Here is an 18100-nt window from a genome sequence, read left to right on the forward strand (position 1 = left end):
CATATCTCATTAAAACAGTGGTGGATTACATACAAGTATAATTGGTGTAATTATTAACAAATTATTAAAACCTTGGATTACACGCAGTCGATAACCAGGTGTAATTATTAACAAAGTATTAAAACCTTGTTACAGTTCGAATCCCTAATTAGTTGGAATATTTGACTTTGGGAATAAGGTTAATTTGACGAGCATTTTAACCCGGGTATCAAATAAACCAGGACAAAGGACAATTAACCCGGGTAACAATTAATTAAAATCAAAACGTCAAACATCATGATTACGGAAGTTTAAATAAGCATAATACTTTTATTTCATATTTCATCGTACCTTTATTTACTGTCATTTTAATTACTGCAATTTACTTTATCACAATTTAAATTCTATCATTTATCGTCATTTATCTTTACGCTTTATTTAAAATCGACAAACCGGTCATTAAACGGTAAAACCCCCTTTTTATAATAATAATAATACTACTATATTACTAATATATATATATATATATATATATATATATATATATATATATATATATATATATACAAATATAATTGTTTAAAAATATAGTGTACGCAATAAGCCGTCTCCCTGTGGAACGAACCGGACTTACTAAAAACTACACTACTCTAAGATTAGGTACACTGCATATAAGTGTTGTGGCAAGGTTTAAGTATATCCCATCTATATAAATAAATAAAACTTGTGTAAATTGTATCGTATTTCGTAATAAAAATAATAGTATTTCGTACTTCACCTCGCACGTATCAAGTATTTTGGCGCCGCTGCAGGGGACTCGGTGAAAAACGCTATATTTTATTAAAACTATATTTTAAAAAAAATATTATTTCTTATTTCGTAACAATATTTTATATTTATAATAAGTGTTAAAATATTGTAAAAAGAAAAAAAATATATTTTTAAGATTTTATATATAAAATCAACAAGTATTTTTATTTTTAGATTTTAAATTATAAGTTTATTTTAATTTATATAAATAATTTCTAATATTTTGTAAATTAAAATTCAGAAAAAATCAAATAAAAATAAATAAACTGTTGGGCCGAAGCCTGTTCAAAGCCCGAATTATTCCTGGAATATTGGGCCATGCGATCGCATGACCTCAAAGGCTTATTCTCATGCAGTCGCATGAGTGGCCTGACTGACAATGCCTAGGATGCATTAATTACACAGTTAGGTTATTATTAATTATATTATTCAAATCAATTTTGGGTTAGTATTAATTATTATTATTATTATTAGGGTTTAATTTAATTAGTTTTTAGTTTTAATATATATTTTGTAATTTTAAGTTTATTTATTATTATATAAAATTAATACTTTTATAAAATAATAATTTAAAAATAATATCTTTACAAAATTTGTATTTTTATCATTTTAGTTATAATTTGCATTTTTATCGTTTATTTCATAATATTTATCATTTGCTATATAGTTTTTAAACTTAGTTTTTGCCGTAGTTATTTTTATATTTCTTGATTTTAAGACTTTGCCGTAAAATCCCTTAAGTGCTTTTTCTTTAGGATTAAGATTTAGGTGCTTTAGAATTTTACGACGTTGCTTATCGCTTTAGTATTTAATAGATTTTAGTGCCTTTTTAAGTTATTGCCGTTTTGGATACAGAAATCCTTTTAAGCTTTAATACCTTTAGACGCAAGTTTTAATATTTAGTTTTTAGACTTTTAAGTTTCGACGCTCTACTTTCTTATTTTTATTTTTCGACTTTTTATTTTTCGACGTTTTTCGACGCACTCTTCTTCTTTCTCATTTCTACGCTCTAGTTTTTAGGACATAGATTTTTATTTCAAAATTTCGACGAAAAAATTATTTTAAGCAGTTAAATTGATAGACATCCAAAATTTTCTGGTTCGTAGTAATAGTTGGATTTGTTAGTGGCGAGTTGTGGGCTTCCGATTTAAAGGGTCCTGGCTACCTGCTGCATCTATTGGCTATTCGAAACGTGGGCAAAATCAGAAAAGTCTATTAATTTGATAGCTTATATAATTTTTATCTTTTATAACTAATAGGATATTCAGTGAATGCACCGAGCAAAACGTTCACCACCTGTAACTCGATCAAGACATCTAGCCAATATTACCGCCGTTGTTTTTTCTTTAGAATCATCATCTAGTCAAACAAGTACTCCAACTCAAAATCCTGATAATCCATTTTTTGAACCCGACTTCAAAATTGAAAACCCGGAGGATATTCAAAGACAATTCCAAGATCCAGAACCACTAATCATTCCTGCTAAACCACAGATTACTCATCCAGAGATTGTCGAGGAAGAAACCATTAAGTCAGAATCCTCTAGTGATTCAGATTCAACAAATTCAAATATGAAAATAACGGAACCTCTAAGTATGGAAGACCGAATGAGAGCCACACGCACAGGCCAAGGTCACGCCATTATTAAGCCAGACATTAATGCGCCAGATTATGAAATCAAAGGACAAATCCTACACATGGTAACTAATCAATGCCAATATAGTGGTACGCCAAAAGAAGATCCAAATGAACATCTTCGAACCTTTAATAGGATCTGTACTCTATTCAAAATCAGAGAAGTTGAGGATGAACAGATCTATCTCATGTTGTTTCCCTGGACTTTAAAGGGAGAAGCCAAAGATTGGTTAGAATCGTTACCTGAAGGGGCAATTGATACATGGGATGTTTTAGTTGAAAATTTTCTTAAAAGATTCTTTCCGGCATCTAAAGCCGTAAGACTTCAAGGAGAAATTGTTACGTTCGCGCAAAAGCCAAATGAAACATTATATGAGGCGTGGACAAGATTCGGAAAGTTGTTGAGAGGATGTCCTCAGCACGGTTTAGACACTTATCAAATAGTACAAATATTCTACCAAGGTGTCGACATTGCTAGACGAAAAGACATCGACATAGCAGCTGGTGGTTCCATTATGAAGAAAACCGCAACTGAAGCTTACAAAATTATTGATAACACTGCTTCCCACTCACATGAGTGGCATTAAGAAAAAGATATCGGTAGATCATCTAAAGCGGCTAGAGCCGATTCTAGCCATGACTTTGATTCCGTTTTCGCAAAAAATAGATGCTTTCGAGAGACGAATGGAAAAGATGACTAAAGATATTCACACAATACGAATCAGTTGTGAGCAATGCGGTGGACCACACTTAACGAAAGATTATCACATTGAGCAAACGATGGAACAACGTGAGAATGTTTCCTACATGAACCAAAGGCAGGGAAATAATTATCAATATAATTATCAACTTCCAAGGCCAAACTTCAATCGAAATCAAAACATTTTTTACAATCCAAATGGACCTAACAATAACTCGTACAACCAACAAGGTCCGAATAACCAACCAACTCAAAACAACACTTTCAATCAACAAAAACCTAGCTTGTATAAACCACCACAACAAACCGAAGAGAAAAGGTCAAATCTGGAAGAACTGATGGCAAAGCTAATGGAATCTCAAACACAATTTATTACATCTCAAACCCAAACAAATGAGAGGTTTGATCAGTCATTAAGAACTCAACAAGCTTCCATTTTGAATCTAGAAAAACACGTAGGTACTCTTGCTAGCATGATGAGTGAGAGGGAACAAGAAAAGCTACCGAGTAATACTGAAGTAAATCCTCAGAATGAGAATGTTAATATGGTTTCAACGAATTCTGAAAAACCAGCATCAGAAGATGGGAAGGTTTTAGATGTGAGTAACAATGAAGAAGTTACAACACCACCACCACCAACCGAGTATGTAAAGCCAGTGGTGGCACCATACAGACCACCCATCCCGTTTCTAAGAAAAGGAGTTGAGTATGAGCAAGTGATAGGTAATAAAGTTTGTGATACCTCTGGAAAGAAGAAGAAGAATAAGAAAGTGCAAGAAACAAAAATTGTAAAAATAAACCCGGTGAAGACAGTTCCACCAAAAGTTCCACCCAGGTTGGGTGATCCGGGTGAATTTATTGTTTCTTGTCTACTTAGTGATTGTGTCATGTATGATGCACTAGCAGATTTAGGTGCGAGTGTGAGTGTCATGCCTCTTTCATTATATAAGAAATTAGGAGTAGGTGAGTTAAGTCCAACAGAGATGAGTGTCCGACTCTTTGATCAAACCATTAGGCACCCAGTTGGAATTACTGATAACCTACCCGTTTAAGTGGGTAATTTAACCTTTCTAGTCGAATTCATTGTCATTGACATAGAACAGGACTCAACCATTCCTCTAATTTTAGGTCGACCATTCTTAGCGTCCACTGAGGTGTTATTTGATGTAAGAGAGGGTAGAATGACACTTAGTAATGATGAAAAATCGATCACCTTTGTAAGTCGAAAGTCTAAATCTCCACCAACCAAAACCGTTGACCCAACAAAAATGATTGGTAAGAACCATATTGTTTTACCAACTCCAACGGGAGTGCTTAACAATAATAAAACGCCTAAGTGTGGGGAAGATGAAGCAACACCTAATGATGACCTGATAACAAAGAACTCCGTTGTTGATGCAAAATTAAATGACCCCGTTATTAATAGTTCAATGAAGAAACTTATTAAACGGATTCGCGATGCTAGAATTAAGGGGAACTTTAAGTTATGTAACCAGTTAGTATCCAATTTATCGCCTAAAGAAAAGGCGAAACTAGTTGAATTTGTAGAAATTACACAGGAATCCGACCAATGGCTTAAAGCAAAAGTCACAGATATGCAAGTTGATTATGGTCCAAAAGAAATTGACAATGAAGCTAACCACAATTTCGACACCACAACTACCTAAGTGTGGGGAGATTCAAATGTTTTAAAAAGAAAACGCTATCTTAAGTTAGTTGTTCTGTTCTCGTGTAGTTCCGAGAATGGAATCCGATTGGTCTTTTCCGCTAGCAGACACTAAAGAACTAGTTTTCTTCCCCCATTCTAAATTTTTTTTGTTTTGTAGGTTTTGTATGAAATTAATACGCTTTTTAAATTTAAGTTTTGTGTGAATTTAAAAACAAAATTTATTTTATTTCATTACGTTTAAAAATAATAATTTCTAAAATTCGTCGTAAGTTAAAGACTAGGTCATGGAACCGAAATTGCTTTACCCGAGGGCGGGGCGAAAAATTTTGTTATCATTATTTTTAATTTTATTGATCTAAAGTATACCAAAAAATTAAAAAACCCAAAAATCTTTGCTTTTAAAACAATCACTTTAACGACAAATTTTAAATTTTGTCGAGGGACGGACTAGGTAAACATACCGAAACTACCTAAAGTAAAAGGAAACAAAATTTAAAAAAAAAAATTTATTAAAATTGTTTTAATAAATAAAGGTTTTTATAATATATATATATATATATATATATATATATATATATATATATATATATATATATATATATATATATATATATATATGTGTGTGTGTGTGTGTGTGTTTGTAGTTTATCTTATGTACAAAACAGGGTAAAACAGCGCACTTTCAAAGACTGACATTAAGTTCAGCAAAAACAACTAATTTTGACGATAAGACGCAAAATTTCAATTGTGATATAAAATAATATGTTTGTAAACTCGGTATTTTTAATCACTTTTCTACGCTAATCACCCTCATGAATTTATAATTATAGTCTGATTTCATGCAAATGAGGGTATTGCATGATCTCAAGTGTGGGGAAGGGTTATAAATTCTCTCGGGTTTACATTTAGTTTAATTGTCAAATTTTATTAAAATTTAAATTTTTTTTAACTAAATGAATTCAAAATCATGTTTATACATATTTATGAACAATAAAACTAGGTGTTAATGCCGAAATTATTGTTACCTTGGAGAGAACATAAATGGAGAAATAACCCAAAACGTTAGAATTCATTTAAAATGGAATAGAGGAAAATAAAAAGGCAAAGAAAAAAAATAAATAAAAGCTAAGTGTAGGAAGAATTTACCAAATTATTTAAAACACATATCACATATGTTTGTACAAGATTATTACAGGTACTTTTGTTTTGGACGATTTTAATCAGTTTTACCTAATTTACTGTAATATATTTGAAAGAAAGATGGATCTGCAAGATGAATCAATTCCATCATTAAAAGTAAGTAAAGTCTTCCGAAAAAGATACGCGCTTCTTGATTTAGGTCAGGAAGTTGTCGTCCAGACCAGTTGTAGAGTCTACGAAAAACCTTGAAAAGTTTTCTCGAAAATCAGCTGGAAATCCGCGGACCTCAGCATCAAACAGGGTCGCCATGTGGTCAGACTTATCCTAACCATGAGAGGATCTGTCTCGTAAAATGGGGAGGGCGCCGTGCAAATTAGCTTGATAAGACTAATGAATCAGACCCCCAGAAAAGGATAATCTCCTTAAAAGATTAAAAATCAGCTTTTAAGCCTGATATTACTCAATCCTTGAGATTGACCTTAAAGATTGAGAATTCAAACTCATGGAATTCGATGAGATCTAAACTCGAGCTTGAACGAGAAAATATTTTAATCAAATTAAAACTGATTTGTTTTCTGAAAACCCTATTTTCAATGCGTTCATTACCATTGAACGTAAAATCCTAGGAATTCATCGGAATTCATTAGGTCACCTGAACCAAATCGGGTGTCAACCGTAAGAACGGTGGTTGCATAGCATGGTCGAAGACAGGACCTTGTGCCAGACTAAAAAACTATAGGGTGATCTTTACTATTGCTCCTACAAAGGATAGTAATTGTATCCAACATATTATAGACCATAATCAAAAGCATGTCACGGGACATCGCCTTAACAGTTGTTTGTTCAACGCTTTCCTTTACAACCGGACGGTAGTTTACCGAAAGGTAATATACGGAGCAAGTATACTGGACGTGTGCTTTCCTAATACAAGGATTAGCAAGTGGGTGACACAAAACCATAAGTTTTGAGCTAAAATTTTAAAATCTGAAACCCACACAACCCACAAAAATGTTTTGCAAACACCGGTGAAGGGTTATTCCGGAAAACTTATCTAAGGTAAAAGTTAGATTGAATTTTCAAAAGATCAAATATTTTCATAAAGATCCAATTTCCTTAAAGGATCTAAATTTTCATAGTCATGTGGGACTGTAAATCACATCGTTACTATCATTGTTTATACCGCCGTATCAAAATCACTGATGTATAAAGTGTGAGAATAAAAAAAAGTGATTCGAGTGAAGTGTGATTTTATTTCAAGTTCTGTATTGCTTGAGGACAAGCAACGTTCAAGTGTGGGGATATTTGATAGTGCTCCAAATGAACATATATTTAGGCACAATATCCTTCCAATATGTAAAGCTTTTAGTTGCAATTGTTCTATTTTTATGTAATATTCGTTTAAATAAATAAGTGCGAAGACAAAAGAAGAAAATAACGATTTGAAGACGCAAATGACCAAAAAGCTCAAATGTACAAGATATAATTCAAGTGGTTCCATTTATTGATAAGAAACGTCTAAAAATGACAAGAGTACGAACCGCGGAATGCAAAGTACAAGATATCTCCGCGTACGAAAGGACGTTCGAAAATCCGGAACCGGGACCTGAGCCAACTATCAACGCGCGACGCAACGGACCTAAAATTACGAGTCAACTATGCATAAAAATATAATATAATATATATAATTATATAAAATTATATATATATATATATATTATATTATATATTAAATAAATAACAGCCGCCCAAGTTTTTAATGCATTTTGAGCTGATCCAGCTGGCCATGCGATCGCATGGCCAGGATGACTAAAATCCATGCGATCGCATGGTGCCCTGTAGCAGGCCAAGTCCTATAAATTGTCCAGTTTTCTGCGAATTATATACATCTTTTTCTTTTCCTTTCTATGTAACGTAAAAATATATATATTTATAATATAATTTTAATTTTAAGTTAATAATAATAAGGTTATTGTAAGAATGTTTTACGGGTTTTAAGTCGAAATTCTGTCCGTGCGACGCTACGCGATTAATCACCACTGTAAGCTATATTCTTCCTTTTTAAATTAATGTCTCATAACTAAGTTATTATTATGCTTATTTGAGCCGAAGTAATCGTGATGCTGGATTAAATATTAAAATGGGGTTATTAGATTTTGTACCATAATTAAGGTTTGGACAAAAGACCGACACTTGTGGACATTGGACTATGACTATTAATAGATAGGAGGTATTGTCTAATTGAGCGACAACTCATTGAAACCTGTCAAACCTATCTTCAAATTAGTTAATCTAATAATTATTAAAATGATTATGTATGTCCTATTTAGTGACGTTTATACGATATCTTTTACGATCATTTAATTAATTATTTGGGTTGGGTAATTGATTATTCATTCTGATCAAGTGGGTAAATTAATATTCATATCTCATTAAAACAGGGGTGGATTACATACAAGGATAATTGATGTAATTGTTAACAAAGTATTAAAATCTTGGATTACACACAGTCGATAACCTGGTGTAATTATTAACAAAGTATTAAAACCTTGTTACAGTTCGAATCCCTAATTAGTTGGAATATTTGACTTCGGGAATAAGGTTAATTTGACGAGCATTTTATAATTATGATCGATGGAATATTATGGACAAAAACCAGATAGGTATCAAATAAACCAGGACAAAGGACAATTAACCCGGGTAATAATTAATTAAAATCAAAACGTCAAACATCATGATTACGGAAGTTTAAATAAGCATAATACTTTTATTTCATATTTCATTGTACCTTTATTTACTGTCATTTTTAATTACTGCAATTTACTTTATCGCAATTTAAATTCTGTCATTTATCTTTACGCTTTATTTAAAATCGACAAACCGGTTATTAAACGGTAAAACCTCCTTTTTATAATAATAATAATACTACTATATTACTAATATATATATATATATATATATATATATATATATATATATATATATATATATATATTTATACAAATATAATTGTTTAAAAATATAGTGTACGCAATAAGCCGTCTCCCTGTGGAACGAACAGGACTTACTAAAAACTACACTACTCTACGATTAGGTACACTGCCTATAAGTGTTGTAGCAAGGTTTAAGTATATCCCATCTATATAAATAAATAAAACTTGTGTAAATTGTATCGTATTTCGTAATAAAAATAATAGTATTTCGTATTTCACCTCGCACACATCAATATATATATATATATATATATATATATATATATATATATATATATATATATATATATATATATATATATATATATATATATATATATATATATATATATATATATATATATATATATATATATATATATATATGTTTAATCGCACATAGTATACAAAACGCATCAGCCTAGTATTTAGCATGCAATACATGTTTTCACATAAACACACAATCCTAAGGCAAGTAAGCTTCCTACACTTGATCTTTTAAAATCATTTTTCAATAACAATTTGCATTTGTAAGAAAAACCTTTCTTTTATACAAAGTCTTTTGAGAAGGTTATTCTCCTTAGCATTTTGATCATTGATTTTGATTGATTTTAAGATTACCCAATCTTTGACTTATCCTTACCATGGACTTGCTAGCTTGGTCCATTTTTTCCATGTTTTCAATTATCCTAATAATAGATAATGGACTTTGATTACAAGATTTGTGTTTGCTAGAGTCGTGACATACATTCATTTCATGTTTACCTCTTGATGAATTACAATTAGTTATGCTTTCAAGTTTTCTTTTCAAAGTGTTATTTTCATCAATTAAAATTTTGTTAAGTTGTGTAACTTTGTATAATTCTTTCTCCAAAAGTTTTATTTTGTCACGACTACTATCATACACAAATTTAATAGTCTTGTAATCGTCTAACAATTCTTCATAATTAGAAGGATAGAATACATGTACCTCATTGCAATCCATGCTTGAGACATCGTCTTCTTTGAATGGAGATTCAACCGCTTCTTCACTTTGACCATCTTGATCCATGTCATTCTAAGAGCTCATGAGGCAAAAGTCTTCATTTTCATTCAACCCTTTTGCTTGAAAATCACCAACCTTTTCAAAACCCTTCTCTATTCCTTTACCCTTTAAACTCTTAGAGTTTAAATCTTCTTGAGAACATAGTGAGTCCCAGCACTCTTTTGCACTTTCACATGAGATTATCTTTAATCTTTCTTCACTAGGAAGAATTCCATGAAGTAGTGAAATTGCATCAAATTGTTTCAAAACATCATTGTTTTGAAATGTTGACTTCACTAATCTTGAACTAGCTTGTGGTACAAAGTCTCCTACTTTGATTATTCTCCACAAGTAGTAATCCTTAGATTTGAGATAAGACTCAAATCTTGATTTCCACACATCAATATTCATCTTATTAAGGATTGGTGCTTCTTTCACCAATTCTTCCAAATATCCCATAGTTTGAGTTGATCCGAGAATCGTTGACTCAAGTTTTTGCACAAAATGAATTTTGACGCCTTTGCGATCGTTTGTAGCGTAATGATTTGAACAACCGCTCTGATACCAATTGTAAGTAACTAGAGGGGGGGATGAATAGTTACTTAACAATTTTTCGATTGATCACCAAATTCGATTTTACTTTGATCAACCAACTCAACTCAAACTTGATGTGTGTAGTGTATATGTTCAAAATGATGAATGAAGTAATGTAAAGAACATAGACACAAAGATTTATAGTGGTTCAGGTGGATGTTAACTAATCCACCTTAATCCACTCCCCGATTACACTAATCGGAATTTGTTGCTTCACTAAGCACTTTTCTCCAAACCCGGTGGAGATCCGATTTACAAGTCTTCAATCTTCTTTAGTAGACAACAAACCTAATCTTTCTATCCCTTTGAAAGATCAACTCTAACCTAGATCAACTTGTCTTCACCTTGGACAAGTATTAATCTCCAAATAAGATTAATCAACTTCCTAAGTCCCTTTAAGGAAGTAGATTACTAAGCTAGCCTATGCTTCTACTAATTGAAGTTACAAGACTCATACACTCTGCAATGATGACCCTAACACAATACTAGGACATACATTACATTAAGTAAACTCACAAGATAAATGATTTTAATTAGTAAGTTTACAACAACCCAATTCTATATCTATAAGATCATAGAATCTTCTCTTGCTTGATCACATTTGAGTAGTAATTGATGCACTTGTGATAACTGGAGATAAGCCTTTTAAATGTGCAAGAGGATCTACTTCAAATGCTCTTAAATGTTTGTCTTTTATAGTGGGATTCAAAAAATAGCCGTTGACACACGGTTGCCTGCACGGTCGACCGTGGTGCGACCGTGCGTGCTCCAGTCCAAAATTGGTATCCGTTGTATAGCCGTTTGACTCAGATTTAAACACCACATTTTGGCACCTTTACTCCTTATAGCACCTGCAAAAGAAACCCAACATCCTATACAAGTACTATATGCATTAAGTGTGTGATATTTGGTCTTATTGCATGAAAGTGACTAATGATTCCAAAAGTGGCAAACCCAACATTCTTGGAGAAGTGTCTTGATTGATATTTAGGGAAATTTCAGATTGGTCAAGACTTAGTTAGTCACTTTAATGCTCTTGGTTCAATTCTAAAGGCTAGTTACTATATCATTAACTCCCTAGTTCCAATTAATCACAAGTCATGTTTCATTTGAGTTTAGTTAGGGATTGATTGAATAATGTCTCTATAAGATAATCATGAAGTATGTAGAGACATTAAGGTTAAGTTATTCTTGATCAAGCTATCACACTTAGTTACTTAGACTAGGCTAAATAGACAATTGACTATAGTTTCATTGTGAACCATTTTACACTTAATCTATGGGAGTAGGTTAGTTACTTGAATCCTAACTAATGAGCACATGGCAAACATATTAACTAAGTTGACAAGTTTATGAGTATTAAGCATATTAGCAAGTAGCAAGTAATACTCACATAGCAAGAGATAGTTATTCTAAGATCAATCATGTAGATACTTGTACAACTTATAATTCAAGTACTTAAAAAGTATAATGTGCAATATAACACATTACATGATTAATGTGTAAGCACACATTAATGTCTAACACATGCACAAGGGAAGAACAATCTCTAGTTGGGACTTGGTGACCATCCTAAATGTATCTAAGTGTATTTAGGATTACAATACATTTCTAGTTTAACCTTGAGATCATTGTTCTTCATTTAGCCTTAATTAATCACTAAGTCATTTCTAATAGCAATCATTGTTCTAGTGACATTGGCTTAAGTGTGTTGGCACTTGATGATCGTACTAAATATATCTAGATAAAAATTAAAATTAAGATCACAAGTTGTTGATTAACACTTATGTGTTATGCCTAATCTTGATTAATTTGTCATTAAGATGTCATTAGGCGTAATTAATCACAATTAGTGTTTTTATGACCAAAACTCAATTGAGTATGGAGAGGGCATCTATTCTAAGCATGTTTAGAAAGGTTTCATGAATTATAGATGTCGGGAACTAGTCAAACTTTATTTGGTCAAAAACGGAGACAGAAGAAACTGCGGTCGCACTGCGGTTGACCGTGGTGGCGACCGTGCAACTTGTTTTCACAAAACTGCGTTGCAATTCAGTTTGGGATTTCACGGTTGACTATGCGGTCGACCGTACCTCGACCGTGTGTTGACCTGAATTTTAAATTTCATTCTTTAACCTATGTTTGACTTGGTCGTTTGCAAGATAAAGTATGGATTAGTAACCTTGCGTGTTTTATGTTAAGATGTCAGTCATCATTTATGCGTATGTGTGTGTGTCATCATCAAAACATATTCTTTGGTTAATCATACTTAAGTTTATCATTTAGTGTATTAACCCACATTCAACCAACAACATATATAAACCCGATCCCGAATCCAATCCCAAGTCAGTTACTCCTCGAGAACTGCACAACTAAAACGTTCACCGGGCAATCCGAGAACACCTAACCGAGGCCTTCAAACCAAGAAAAACTATCATATCCGAAAAACATAAACAGGTTCATCGAGTAAGTACCAATCACCGTTCGGACAGACAATACGACCCCGAGAGAAACCCTAGCAAACATTCGTTTTCCGATGCCAACCAAGTCAACAACGCCGGCAACGGCACCGAGCCCACCCGAATAGACTCAGCGACGGTTAAATGATGTGAACGAACCATATGAGCAACATCCAACAGAATAAAACCCAGAATCGCACCATAAAGGAACCAGTCATCCCCGCCAATTTCCTGAGAACATTTACAAACCCACAGATTCTGATAGTTAAAACAACAACTAGCATTCGCCGATATCCGCTGGAAAAAACCAGCAGCCACCAGCAAAAACCAGCCTCCACAATAGCAGCTAGCGGCAACAAACCACTACCTATACCACCGTCATCTGCCGGCTAGCACTAGTTGCCGCCAACAGCTGTCGGCATCCACTAGTGAACGCCAAGCAGCCACCAATAGGACAAGCAACAGCCGCCGCTAACCACTAAGTGTAGTCACCATCAGCCACCTCGAACCGCAAGCGACCACTAGCATCTAACCTTGGACTCCAATAGTCACTAACGGCCCAAGTTAGCCGCCGGCTGCCACCAAACCACCGGAATCCACAGCTTTCAACACAAAACACACAACAACCACCAAACCCGCCGATCTAAGCCTACAACCATTAAACCAAATCCGACCTAAATGGGTATAGAGTTCCTGTTGGAACTCGCCGCCTACACCCACCTAGGCGAACGAACCTCTATCTGGTACAAAAGCAAAAAAAAAAGCAGGTCGTATCCAACTTGAACCGAGCAAAAACGAAGTGTCAAATCACAACATCCCCAAACCATAACCAACTTACAGATCCTGTGCGGAGACACACAGAATCGCCGTGTATAAGCGGGTCTCAGACCGGAGAAGAAGATCTTACCTCAGATTGCCAAGAGAGGGCGGTGGTGATTGAATTTATTTCAACAAAAAGCATGAAAAACCGAACCACCGACGAGATGCCGATGGTTAGTGATGGCAGCAACCAGATCTATAGTGAGGAAGGAAGGAGCCAAATAATTAAAAAAAAAAAGAGTAAATCGAAGACAAAGACAGTTGCAAGGTGAGAAAACCCTAAATCTACAAAACTTTTGAGATGTATTGAGAGAGATAGAAAATTTAAAATAAATGTGATTTAGTGTTGTTGAAACTTACTTTAGGTTAGAAGAGATGAAACAAATAAATATTTGAGAGGTGAAAGAAGTAGTTGATCAGAGATATGCCCAAGAAAATAAAATTTAGTAATATATATATATATATATATATATATATATATATATATATATATATATATATATATATATATATATATATATATATATATATATATATATATATATATATATATATATATATATATATATGGGCAGGATTAATGGGGAAGTAACCAATCGGGGGGAAGCAAACTTTTTTTTTCTTTTTTTTTTGAATTTTTTTTTCCGGCATCAAGATCACACGAAAATATGAGCATTTAGAAAAGACACTTCGTGATGATTGTTATTATTTAGGCGGGAAAACGATCGACAAAAATAACATTCAAGATAATATTGTTCGTAAAGAATGTGAACATTTTTTCTTCTTCATGTTTTGTGAAGTAAAATTTAGCCCGATTTAGAGTTTAGGGTTTAGGGTTTAGGGTTTGGTGTTTTAGGTTTATTCCATAAACCCAAAACACCAAATCCTAAACCCTAAACTCTAAACTCTAAACCATTCGTGTTAAAAACTCAATCTGAATCCTAAATCTAAACCTTAAACCCTAAATTTCTAAACCCTAATATCTAAACCCTATAAACCCTAATATCTAAAACCTCAACATACGCTCGAAAAACACGATAATTGTTATATATTACTATTTCGATCGTTTTCCCGCCAAAATAAAAACATTTATCACAAAGTGTCTTTATTAAATGTTCATATTTTCATCCAATCTATAATGTTCGTGAACAAAGTTTTTTCAAAAAACAAATTTTTTTTTCCATCCAATCTAGATAAGCTAGATGCCTTTTTAATTAGCTATCATTTCTTTGTACCATCATGCATTTTTGATCGTGAGAAACTATGTAATCATCTAACATATGTAGGAGTTATATGTATGTGACTTGGCCTATTACATTGTCATACCCCCAAATAGGGCCGGGGAAATATGACTTCACAATATCACAACACAAGTATGTATAAGCGAGAACGACTCTAAATGAGACGTTTTTACAAAAATTTGATTTCGCAGCGGAAACATAATAATGTTTTACATAATGAAATCTATATGTAAATAACAAATGATAAGTCTAATATGTGGACTCCAATACAACAGCTAACTAAGCATCATAGGGCAGCACACAAGCTAATCTTCACCTGAGACAAACATGCTTAAAATGTCAACACAAAGATTGAGTGAACATCATAGGTTTAACAATCATAATAAGTTTTAGACCACAAGATTTAATTCAAAATATCAAAATATCAATATGCCATGAGTTATAATATCGAACTAAACATTAACCCCTGACACTGTACGGGTGTCGGCAATCATTATTATGTACCCCCTTGACGATCACGCCAATGGGTAGAGACGTCACTCTCAATAGGCCTACTCACAATAATTAAGCTTGCAAATTTCAATTCCAGCAATTAACGATATTATGGCGGGGATTCGCATGTAAAAATAAATACATGTTTAACAAAAGACTCACGAAATTGCATATCAAATAGTTTAGGCACTTGTGTCTAAATTGTAAATCATTTAAAGCAAGCATGTGTCTCACCCCAAAAGTTTGTAAAACAGTTAATAAATAGTAAAAATGGGGCTATGAAGTTCACCTTAGTAGCAAGTAACATATTCCACGCAAGAAGTACGAACAGAGTATATACCAGGCCTTCAACCTAGAGATATATAGGCTTAATCAGAAATGTCCAATTGACAAATGAAGAATCCTAGGTACATTAAGGATTGACTAAACATATGTTTATCGTTATGATTATAGTATTAACTAGTTGTATGTGTGTATAGGAATACAACACTTAATAGATTACTTGTACATACATTTAATACATGTCATATATATAATAAGTATTAAATATTATATAAATATTATTTAATTGTTTGTATTATATTAATTAAATAGTAATATATATTAATAGTTATGATATATTAAGTATTTAAGTACTTATTGTATTACATGTTATACATTAATAGTTATATTATATTAAGTATATATAAATTTAGATTTATTATGTTATTATATTTAATATAAATGAATTATTAAAGTATATATTTGTATAGATTATATTATATACTTTACAAAGTATATGTATTATATTAAATTGATTATGTATTAGTAGATATTTATTATATATATTAGTAACATATATAATTATTATTTAAGTGATTATTTACAGATTTTTATATTTAGAAACAATAATATTTAATTATTATAATCTATATGTATTATAGTTATCCCGAAAATAGATATATACTTCCTAAATTCGTTTTTAATTAAAATAATTATCAAATAATAAAGTTTATAATTTATAAGTTTCCTTTAGTGCAAAAACCTGTAGAAAATTTTATAAAATTATTCTATCTTGTTTTTATATTTATTTGTGTTTATTTCCTTATTTATCTTCGCGGTTTATATGGAAACAAAGTTAATTATGCATAAAATACTAATTTGACTTAAACAATAAATTTTATAATTTTTATAAGTTCTATATACTGTAAATAAGTTGTAAAAATATAATTTTGAAAATTATATATATATTATTATTTATTTTATATTTTCTTGTACTTTATCCATTATAATCGATATTAATTAAATAAAATAGATAAATACTTAATAAATAAGTTTTAATAATTTTTCCAGTATCTATGTAACCTAATGATTATATAACTTTTTTATAAAAACTAGTTTAATTCGTTTAGTATTTATTTTATATTTATTTTCTTATTTTCTCTCAGTATATATAAATACATTACAAAAATCAATTAAAATACTACATATACTTATAAATATGATTTTATATTTTTTGCAGTTTTATTACATACTTATAAACTTAGAAAGTTTTTTATAATTATTATATTTACTCTTTTTCTATTTATTACGAATTTTATATAGTTTCCATATTTAGTACTTATTAAATTCATTTTTAATTATAAATAAAATTCCAAACACTACTATAATTATTTTTACATGATCTAACACTATTCTAAATACTTTTTAATGCAAAATCTACTGTTCTTATATTTTTATACGAATTATTACTATATTTTACATATATGTATATTGTTTTCAATATTAAATATGTAATAATTATTTAGAACAGCAAATAAATTAAGTTTTCAATTCCAAAACTCTTTATACATTAAAAAGAAGTTACAAAAATTTTTGTTTCACTTTTTGAAGTCGTTTACTATTTTTTTATTAATTTTAGCTTATATAAACCCTAGCCGATTAATATAATTATAATAAATATATAATACATCATAAAAATATAGTTTTTGACTTAGATCATCTTTATAACATTATTAGGTTCTGGAAAAATTATTTCCAAGAATTTATATGTTTAATAGCTATTTTTTTTAATTTTTTACATATACCGATTATATATATACATATAAACTGTTTTTAATTTATTAAAAATACATATACTGATTATAATTTCGAAAAAAATATTTTTCCAAGTTTTGTTTATACAAAATAATGATTTTAAAACCTTTTGATTAATTATTTATGTACTATATTAATTTATAAAGATTAATGTAACAAAAGAAGCCGATCGGAAATATATATATATATATATATATATATATATATATATATATATATATATATATATATATATAAAGAAATCCATAAAAAATATAAAAGTAAAAGATGGAGAACTTACAAAATTTATTAGGGTTTAAGAGGCTCCATAGATTTTATAAAAAAATTATGAGGCTTTAACATGTATTTATAGGATTAAAATACTTGGAGAGGAAGAAATTACAATTTGAGTACAACTATAATTCTTTTCCTTTTATAAAATTAATTCCTTCTCTTTTTTTTAATTTTATTTTATTATTTTTGGTGGTCGACTTTTATCATCATTTTTTTTTTA

Source organism: Rutidosis leptorrhynchoides, chromosome 5 (assembly GCF_046630445.1).
Source record: "Rutidosis leptorrhynchoides isolate AG116_Rl617_1_P2 chromosome 5, CSIRO_AGI_Rlap_v1, whole genome shotgun sequence".
NCBI classification, from domain to species: Eukaryota; Viridiplantae; Streptophyta; class Magnoliopsida; order Asterales; family Asteraceae; genus Rutidosis; species Rutidosis leptorrhynchoides.